Source organism: Ptychodera flava, chromosome 17, assembly GCF_041260155.1.
Source record: "Ptychodera flava strain L36383 chromosome 17, AS_Pfla_20210202, whole genome shotgun sequence".
Classification (NCBI taxonomy): Eukaryota; Metazoa; Hemichordata; class Enteropneusta; family Ptychoderidae; genus Ptychodera; species Ptychodera flava.
Window position 1 is genome coordinate 36,194,894 of NC_091944.1, and position 9,724 is coordinate 36,204,617.

At 37.6% G+C, this 9,724-nt stretch overlaps 1 long non-coding RNA gene across 1 annotated transcript; it reads right to left on the minus strand.

Moving 5' to 3' along the window:
* Positions 1 to 4,214: 4,214 nt before the first annotated feature.
* LOC139116189 (uncharacterized) lies at positions 4,215 to 7,768 on the minus strand. The gene is made up of 3 exons (XR_011548254.1): positions 6,803 to 7,768; positions 6,571 to 6,690; positions 4,215 to 6,432 (listed from the first exon to the last, which is right to left on the minus strand). It is a non-coding gene; the product is annotated as an uncharacterized lncRNA (long non-coding RNA).
* Positions 7,769 to 9,724: the final 1,956 nt, after the last annotated feature.

Below are 9,724 nucleotides of genomic sequence, written 5' to 3' on the forward strand. Positions count from 1 at the left end.
GAATACTCGTATAGTTACAAAGATACAGCTCATGCATGTAAATCAATATTTATAAGGCCATATATCCATAGAAAACTACGCACAGGAATGCACGTATAAAAATTAATTACGCAGTGAAAGTGTTAAACTAGGGGACAATTACACTAACTAACCAATCTTCAGGAAAATGCCCAGAATCAAATATAAAGTTGAACAGAGTATGAAGAAAGGGAGTTATTACATCTGATGAAAACTTAAAAAATTCACTTGGAATACCATTCAACCCTAGTGCCTTTGAACCTTTCAGTCTTTCCAAACTTGACATAATTTCCTCTGTTGAAATAGGCCTATTCAGATCTTCAACAGACTGTGGTGATTCATGGAATGTATCAATATTTTGTATGACATCATTCAATGTTTGAGAAAAGCATGTATTATTAGAAAAACTATCTGAACACTGCTCATACAGATCTTTGAAAGTGTTGCAATGCATTGTGGGTAATGAAGGTAAAATTTGTGTGTAGCATGTTCTATGGTAGTAATACCGGAAATAGAGATAGACAGAAAGAAAGAAGGAGAGTGAGCAAAAACTAAAAGTTCCAGAGCTGGTCTCTGGAACTAATTATTTCGAAACAGGGCGTTTTAACTTTTGCGTTTGCTCTAAACATCTAAAAATACCGTCAAGGACACTATGTGCTCACATTCGGTTTGAATTGGTCCATTTGAGAAATATTTAAACCAGAAAAAACAAGAATGACAAAAGCAAAGAAGGTCTCCAACTTAGGTACTGGAGGTCATCTTTAGGAACATGCATATCAACTTCGATATCAATGGGACACGCAGATCCTAAATACATAAGCAAATGTCAACAACAAAAATAGCCAGAGAAGGTTTGATAATAAGACAAGGTGGGAGTGGAAAAAAAATGTACAAGGGATCTGGTAAAAAAGTAATGCTACCTCATCAATCTTCTAGACCCTACCCCTCCTGAATATCAAATGTCCCACCCCTTGCTATTACATAAGGCCAGATGGCAGGAAATGTTTTTACAACCTTGAGGATTGTTTAATTAATGCTATGAGTGCTATCATTCTTATGTAAACAGCACTTAAGTTAGTTACAGATAGTGAAATGCCTTCCACTGTAGGGGCTGATTACGACATTTGGAACTTCCTGGATCCAAATCCAGTTCTTGTGTGTCTTTATATGACAAAATTATGTTCACAGCCTTCGAAACTGTCTCACAACATATCCTGGTTTGGTGTAGGTCATTTCAGGTCACAAACTGAGAAATTTACCTAAAATATACGTTTGGTAGTTTCGTAACAAATTTGAGCAGGAAATTTATCTAACAACATCCCTCGGGACTTTTATACCAAATTGCAAAGCTATCAGACAAGTAATTTTGAGAACAAGTTTTCTTGACCAAAAATGACAAAATTGTCTTAAAAATACAAATTTGTATATTTCAGGACAATTTCCACATATCTAACTATTGTACCAAATATAAAACTGTCTGTCCGGGGGCTTTAAAAAGAGAATATTTTTTATGATTTTTTGACCAAAAATGACAAAAAAATTGCCCCAAAATAGTAATGTTCCAAATTTTGTCATAATTTCAACAAATTAGAAGAATGACACCCTTGCAAACATCCAACCCAAATTTGAGAGCGATTGGGCTGGCGGTTTCAGAGAAGAATTTTTACTTAAAATGAGAAAAATAACCAAAAAAATTCAGAAAAAATACAAAATTGTAGATATCTTCACAATATTCATAAAACTGTATAAGGTTCACCTAAGGTACTTGAATAAAAATTTTCAAAGCAATCAAGACAGCGGGCCTTGAGTTATTAATTTTTGACCATTTTCACATTTTGTAAGCTTATTTGCATAATTTTGGCAATGCAGACTTCATTTGAACAAAATCCCATCTATGTTGGATGCATCCATAAACCATATACCAAGCTGAAACATGCAGCGGTTCGCGTGTTTTTGATGTTGACGGACATACTGTATGTACATACGTACATCATACATACACACATACATACAGACACCACTGACTTTGGCTTATACGATAACCTCACATTGGTACACCAAATGTGAGCTAAAATTAGTTTTAAATGAGCAAATAGTTGGTCATTGTATTAAGAGGCCACAATACTGGATCAAAGGTTAATTTTGGTATACTTAATGTCAAAAGCCTTATTTTTGATGCAGTTTCCACATTATGTCCGTATTGATTGTGACCCTTCATTTTAAAACTTACCTACTGTATCCTCCAACTGTGTGACTAGAGACACATTGGCAGTTTTGTGTCATTAGCAAAATGGTGGCCATGCTTATCAATGGGGCAGTGTGTGGATTTGAGACCAGTTTTCCAACTTTGTGAAGTCATCATTCATTCTTTGCCAAATGCAGGGTTCTCCCCACGCTGCTTGGCGCCGGAGGGCCCGTATGGCACTCAGGATTTCCGACCAGCATCGACAAGTGAACGTCCAGCACTTGCTGTTCAATGCTTTGAACTTTACATGCATGTATATGACAATTTTTAGGTGAAGCAGTTCATAATATTGCATTAGGAATTGATACAAAAAACGGTACTTTTTAATCCCTTTCAATAAAATGATGTTTAAACAAGACCATTGGTTAATTACCGTACGCTGATTTTGCACATGAAAATCTATTTTGTCAAGATGAGTGTACGTTCACAAAGATCATTGCTCTATGAACAAGACAAGGTTGTCCTTTGACTGCCACACAGTATCTCTGTAGGATCGAAAACAAGGTGACAAACTGAAGTATTTTTGCTGTGTGCTAGTGTTTATAACACTATAAAAATTAAGTACAGTGGCGAAAATCAGCACAAACACAAGGACTTTTACTAAGACGTACTCTTCAATGTTCAATTCAGACTCAGTGAGTGGGATGTATGGTATGGTATGGATATTTATTATAGTGACATTTGCACTCGCAGCTCTCCGCTGCAACTGAGACAAAATACAAAATGCAAAACTGTAAAATACAATACGTGCAACCAGCCCACACGGGCTTACAGGTCACTTCAAAGCAGTAAAGTACAATATATTAGCACTGGTGATACAAAAAAGTTTTCCTGACATTATAAGCTGCTTCAACAAAGCGTGCTAACGGTCTACAACAATTTGTAAATAAAAAATTTAACTTTTCAGGGTCTGATAAGTCACTGAAGTTTGCTAATTTTTCCATAATTTTATCATATAATATTCTACGATGATGGTCATATGCCTTACAGTAAAACAGAAAATGCGTTTCCGTTTCTGGGGTACGCAAATCACAAATTCACAAATTCTATCTTCTACGTCTAGGTCTTGAAATCTACCCGTTTCAATACGCAAGGGGAGGGTACCTGATCTCAACTGAAGATGTGGGATGTAATGAGAGTTACGAGCAATGGACAATCTTTGGTGTTAACAGATCCAGTCTTTGAATTATCAATGAACACTCACTTATTTTTCAGGTCAATAATCCAAAAGTTACTTCTCCGTGGCAACAAGCCTCTCTTTTTGTGAATTTTCCCGTTTATAATGACTATCAAGAAGCAATTGAAGGGAATTAGACATCAAGAAATTCAGCTTTAAAAACTATGGCCGATTAGACAACCCCTTATGTTGTCTGCTCATGAGCATTAACAAGACCACCTAGGGCATGAAAAACATAGGACACTGGTATAGTGCAATGATTATCCAAAGTTCATAGTAGTGAGGAATGATAAATTACAGGAAAATGATGGCAAAGTTGTACATTATTTTTCAAAAGCTTCAAAATATTCCTTTAAACATGTAACTACAAAAGATTTTTTCTGTATGTCTCAGTTAAAGGCGCCCTTTTCAAACCCTGGTTCTTGCATTAGCGAATGTGTCAACAGCCCATTAACAGTTTGTCATTCTTTTGTTTTCCATTGAATATTTTATCAAGGAAATAATATTTATATTAGATAAATCTGATCATTGAGTGGGGGCTTTAAAACTGAAAAAAATACCTTGCAGGTACAGTGGAAATGGCTGTTACTATTTGTACATCAAGCCCTAAGAAAGTAAACATACAAGCATATCAAATGTTACAGTTTTTCATGAATATTAATGCTCATGAATAATAATGAGTCGTCTAGCACTCTTGGAACTCTGGGGAAAACCCATGCATTGGACAAAACTTATTACAGGTTATAGTCTTTTTACTAAAGAAAGCCATGGGTATTTATTTGTTTATTATTTTATTTGATCATACTCAAAATACAGACAAAGAAAAATGACAGAACTGTAATCCAGTGTGTTCCAAACACTTTTGTCACATCACTGGCTTTGCTACTAATACAGTTAGTTTAATTCCAATTTACTATTAATCCTGAAAAATTTTAAATCAATTAAATTGGGGTTTGAAATTAAAGCGCAGTGGTCGTCGCGCTGCGCGTGCGTGATTTGTTTGTTGATAAACATAAATTTTGTAAACATAAGTCTTCTCAACTTCAATAGGAGTGAGATGGGAGCAGTCCCCCACTCCGTTAAGGCCTTTGTAAGACTCAACATCATGCAATAGTAAAATATTAAGATCGGAAACGAACTTCAGTGGTGTATTTCTATCTATAAACTCGTGTAGAGCTACGAACATTGGGACACTACACTCAGTACATTATGTCGCTGAGTTTACTGCACGCAGACACAGTGAACAAAAGGTTTGATCGCGCGCGATCACGTTGGTTGTACACAATGCTATGTACAGTACAGTGAAAATACATAACTAAAATGATCAACGTTGCCTATATATGTAGACCAGCAACAAGCACAATGCCTAACACAAAAATTACACTCAAGACCATGATCGGCAAGCCAGAGCAGGGCACGAGAGATGTTGTGTGGAGACGGTCACCGCGTTCACGTACACGGATATAGAGAATCCGGTCCCACAACGTACCGGCCCGCTACGACTTGGCCCACAACCAACTGTTGATCACCATGTCTTACTTCTCCTAGTATTACGTGGTAAGAAATAGTAAAATGACAGGAAACAATAGACAAAACGAGCGGGTTTTCACGGCATTTGGCAGGAAAATTGCACGGCTACACCGTGCATAGACGTATCGAGAGATCCTGTGCCCCAGTCCTGTGCACGGTCATGGCAGTGATCCAACCGCTAGCTGGTGTAGGCCTACCGGTGATGGGCAAACGTCGTTGTTGTACCTCCGATTGCCGGGTAGGTCTATTCCTCTTTCAAGTGAGATAACCCCACATAACAAAAGAGACTATGGAAGGTCCTTCGCTTGACTTGATACCTGTACTCAGAATTCTCGTTTGCACCCCCAAACGGGGTAAACTTTGTAGTTGAGTTGGATTCTCCACAGCCGAGTGAAGCGCGCCATATACCCGGTTTGACACGGACGTTCATACAGACCACAGAACGGAACAGATGAAGAGATGCTTCTTGCTGCAGCGGGCATTGCTCTGCAAGCTGTAGATTTCTGTATTTTGGGTTGTTGTCTTTGTACTCCTGTCGGGCCTCTTGAAATGAAAGCTCTCGTCCTTGCTAACGATGTCGAAAACTAGAGCCCGGTCGTTGATAGTCTGTTGGCGTATACATGCGTACATGCGTACGTCTAGCTCTATGGCTCGAGCGATAACAGTAGCCGAGCCCCATTCAACTGATTCAAGAAAATCATGAGCAAATGTGATCTCAATCCAGCGTGCAATTATTGTTCAATATTCAGCAGATATTTAACTTAGATTAATTGACCTTTGATCGTGTGTTACATTTGGTTAGTTGGTATACTTGTGACAGATCAGCCGCCATTTTAACAAGCGGCAATATCGCAAACATTACCATCAACCCGTAACATGTGCGACGTTCTTGGATTTGTTTACAACAGAGGGGGACCCCCTCAGGAGGATGCGCAGCACGACGACCACTGCGCTTTAACAAATGATAAATTACAAGGGATTCTTACTCTAGGCCATCTTTCTTCTCATTAACCTCCATTTCCTCTATATCAACGCAATTCCTTTAGTTAAAGAGATTTGAGCTGCTACATTTAGTATAACTAAATTTACTGACAATAAATGATACGAATTGGAGGAAATTTACAAGTCCACAACTTTATGAGAAAATCAAAACTGGGCTTTAAAAATGGTTTTCCCAATGTGTTCATCCAATTTTCCTCAGTGCTGACTTGCATCTGCAAGCTTTAAAGCAAAACATGCATTTGACACAATTTAAGCACAATGTGGATACAATGACAAAGATGCATTAGCTTATATCATTAGATGCAACTGGAGGAGATGAACTTGTCATGGTCTTCTTCCGGTGTCCTTTGGCATCAGTAAGCTGGACCAAAGGGCATTAAATTGACACATTGAAATCTAGAGACAAGATAAATACATAATATAACTTCTTCTTTGACATCCTTCTGTGTGCTTGGCCAATCTAAAAAATAAATGGTGAAAATTAGGCGTTTACTGATAATACACATACAAAACTGGGTAAACCAAAGTTTCAACAAAGTAATTTTTGAACGAAAAATGAAAAGTGTTTCAAATCAGGAGAAGCAAGCCCTAAACTTACTTTCAGATAAAACTTCTTGGGCTTTGAACGATTATCCAACAATGTAACACCTTGCCTCTTCCTCCTTGGGTAGTCTTCTTATCCAGACTGCCAAAAACTCCTACACCAGGTTTTAACTTACTACAAATGATATAGAATAGGCAATACTTAAATTTCAAAAAAATCACAGTTCAGAAGAGAATCACCAAATTGTATTGAGAATGATAGCTAGACAAACTTTAAAAAAGCGCACCTTCCATTCCAACTTCAAAAGCTGTGCTCCATCTTGAGCTTGGGTTGGTTATCCAACGATGTAACGTCTTTAATATCCTCCTTTCCAACATATGCAGGACCACCATCTAGAAAAAAAATGGAAGAGAGACTATTCCAAAATATTTACGATCCCTCCCTCTTCACCCCCAGTTGCATCATTTGTTGCTCGCGAGCTGGAAAAAGAATAAGAGAGACAAAAACCGTTAATCATCTAAAAAACACAAGAAATCAAAATACAACTCCCAAAATATTTACGAAACCCTCCCTCTTCATCCCCAGTTGCACCATTTGTTGCTAACATCATTGGCTTGGTCCGAGCTGGAAAAAGAATAAGAGAGACAAAAACCGTTAATCATCTTTAAAAAACACAAGGAAAACAAAAAATAACTCCCCAAATACTTACAATCCCTCCCTCTTCACCCCCAGTTGCATCATTTGTTGCTCGCGAGCTGGAAAAAGAATAAGAGAGACAAAAACCGTTAATCATCTTTAAACAACAAGCAAGGAAAACAAAAAATAACTCCCCAAATACTTACAATCCCTCCCTCTTCACCCCCAGTTGCATCATTTGTTGCTCGCCAGCTGAAAAAGAATAAGAGAGACAAAAACCGTTAATCATCTTTACAAAATGCAAGGAAAACAAAAAATAACTCCCAAAATACTTACAATCCCTCCCTCTTCACCCCCAGTTGCATCATTTGTTGCTCGCGAGCTGGAAAAAGAATAAGAGAGACAAAAACCGTTAATCATCTTAAAAAAACACAAGGAAATCAAAATACAACTCCCCAAATACTTACAATCCCTCCCTCTTCACCCCCAGTTGCATCATTTGTTGCTCGCGAGCTGAAAAAGAATAAGAGAGACAAAAACCGTTAATCATCTTTAAAAAACAAGCAAGGAAAACAAAATAACTCCCCAAATACTTACAATCCCTCCCTCTTCACCCCTGTTGCATCATTTGTTGCTCATGAGCTGAAAAAAAATAAGAGAGACAAAACCGTTAATCATCTTTAAAAAACGCAAGGAAAACAAAAAATAACTCCCCAAATACTTACAATCCCTCCCTCTTCACCCCCAGTTGCATCATTTGTTGCTCGCGAGCTGAAAAAAGAATAAGAGAGACAAAAACCGTTAATCATCTTTAAAAAATGCAAGGAAAACAAAAAATAACTCCCAAAATACTTACAATCCCTCCCTCTTCACCCCCAGTTGCATCATTTGTTGCTCGCGAGCTGGAAAAAGAATAAGAGAGACAAAAACCGTTAATCATCTTTAAAAAACGCAAGGAAAACAAAAAATAACTCCCCAAATACTTACAATCCCTCCCTCTTCACCCCCAGTTGCATCATTTGTTGCTCACGAGCTGAAAAAGAATAAGAGAGACAAAAACCGTTAATCATCTTAAAAAACACAAGGAAATCAAAATACAACTCCCCGAATACTTACAATCCCTCCCTCTTCACCCCCAGTTGCATCATTTGTTGCTCGCGAGCTGGAAAAAGAATAAGAGAGACAAAAACCGTTAATCATCTTTAAAAAAGCAAGGAAAACAAAAAATAACTCCCCAAATACTTACAATCCCTCCCTCTTCACCCCCAGTTGCATCATTTGTTGCTCGCCAGCTGGAAAAAGAATAAGAGAGACAAAAACCGTTAATCATCTTTAAAAAATGCAAGGAAAACAAAAAATAACTCCCCAAATACTTACAATCCCTCCCTCTTCACCCCCAGTTGCATCATTTGTTGCTTGCGAGCTGAAAAAAGAATAAGAGAGACAAAAACCGTTACTCATCTTAAAAAACACAAGGAAATCAAAATACAACTCCCCAAATACTTACAATCCCTCCCTCTTCACCCCCAGTTGCATCATTTGTTGCTCGCGAGCTGAAAAAAGAATAAGAGAGACAAAAACCGTTAATCATCTTTAAAAAACGCAAGGAAAACAAAAAATAACTCCCCAAATACTTACAATCCCTCCCTCTTCACCCCCAGCTGCATCATTTTTAGGTCCTATAAAGAGGGAGACAAAACCGTTATAACAATCACATATGTGTATTTGAGGTCCAAGGTCTTTAAGGTCACATGACACTTTGAAAAAAAATGTATCAAATAGGAATATAGGAGTAGTCTTGATGGGGCAGGGAAATGTGGTCATTAAGAAGTATCACTGGAGTGTATATGTTGAGATCTATGGGCACATAGGTCTATGTCGTTGTTCCCACTTTGAAATACATGAGGCATGTCTAAGTTATGGTTCTAAATCGGATAAAAAGATCAGACCTCTAGCAGGATTGGCCAGCCAAGAAATACATATGCACATAATAAATGAGGTACAAGATGTGACATCTTAAGGTCTCATATCCTAGCAAAATTGGAGGGTATAGAACTTATGGTTACTGAGATATGCATATATATGTATAATCAAGGTAAAAGGTCATCAAGGTCACATGACATTTTGAAAAAAAATTTTATTGCTAATTAATCCCTATGTGCCAAAAAATCTGACCTCTAGCTCTATTCGCTTGCCCAGAATTAGATGTGTGCATAATTAATGAGGTAAAGTGTGTGTTGTCATAAGGACTCCCATCCTACTAAATACAAAGGACATAGCACTTGTGGTTACTTATTTATTGACATCAACATATATTTTAGGTAAAAGGTCATCGAGGTCACATGACATTAAGTCAAAAAATTTCTCTCCTATAGTTATCCCTATATACCAAAATTCAGACATCCAGCTCTATTGGCTTGCTCAGAATGAGATATGTGCATAATTAATGAGGTCCAGTATGTGGTGTCATAAGGTGTCCAATAATACGAAATATGAAGGGTGTAGCACTTGTGGTTACTGAGTTATGGACAAATATGTATATTTGAGGTCAAAGGTCACCGAGGTCATGTGA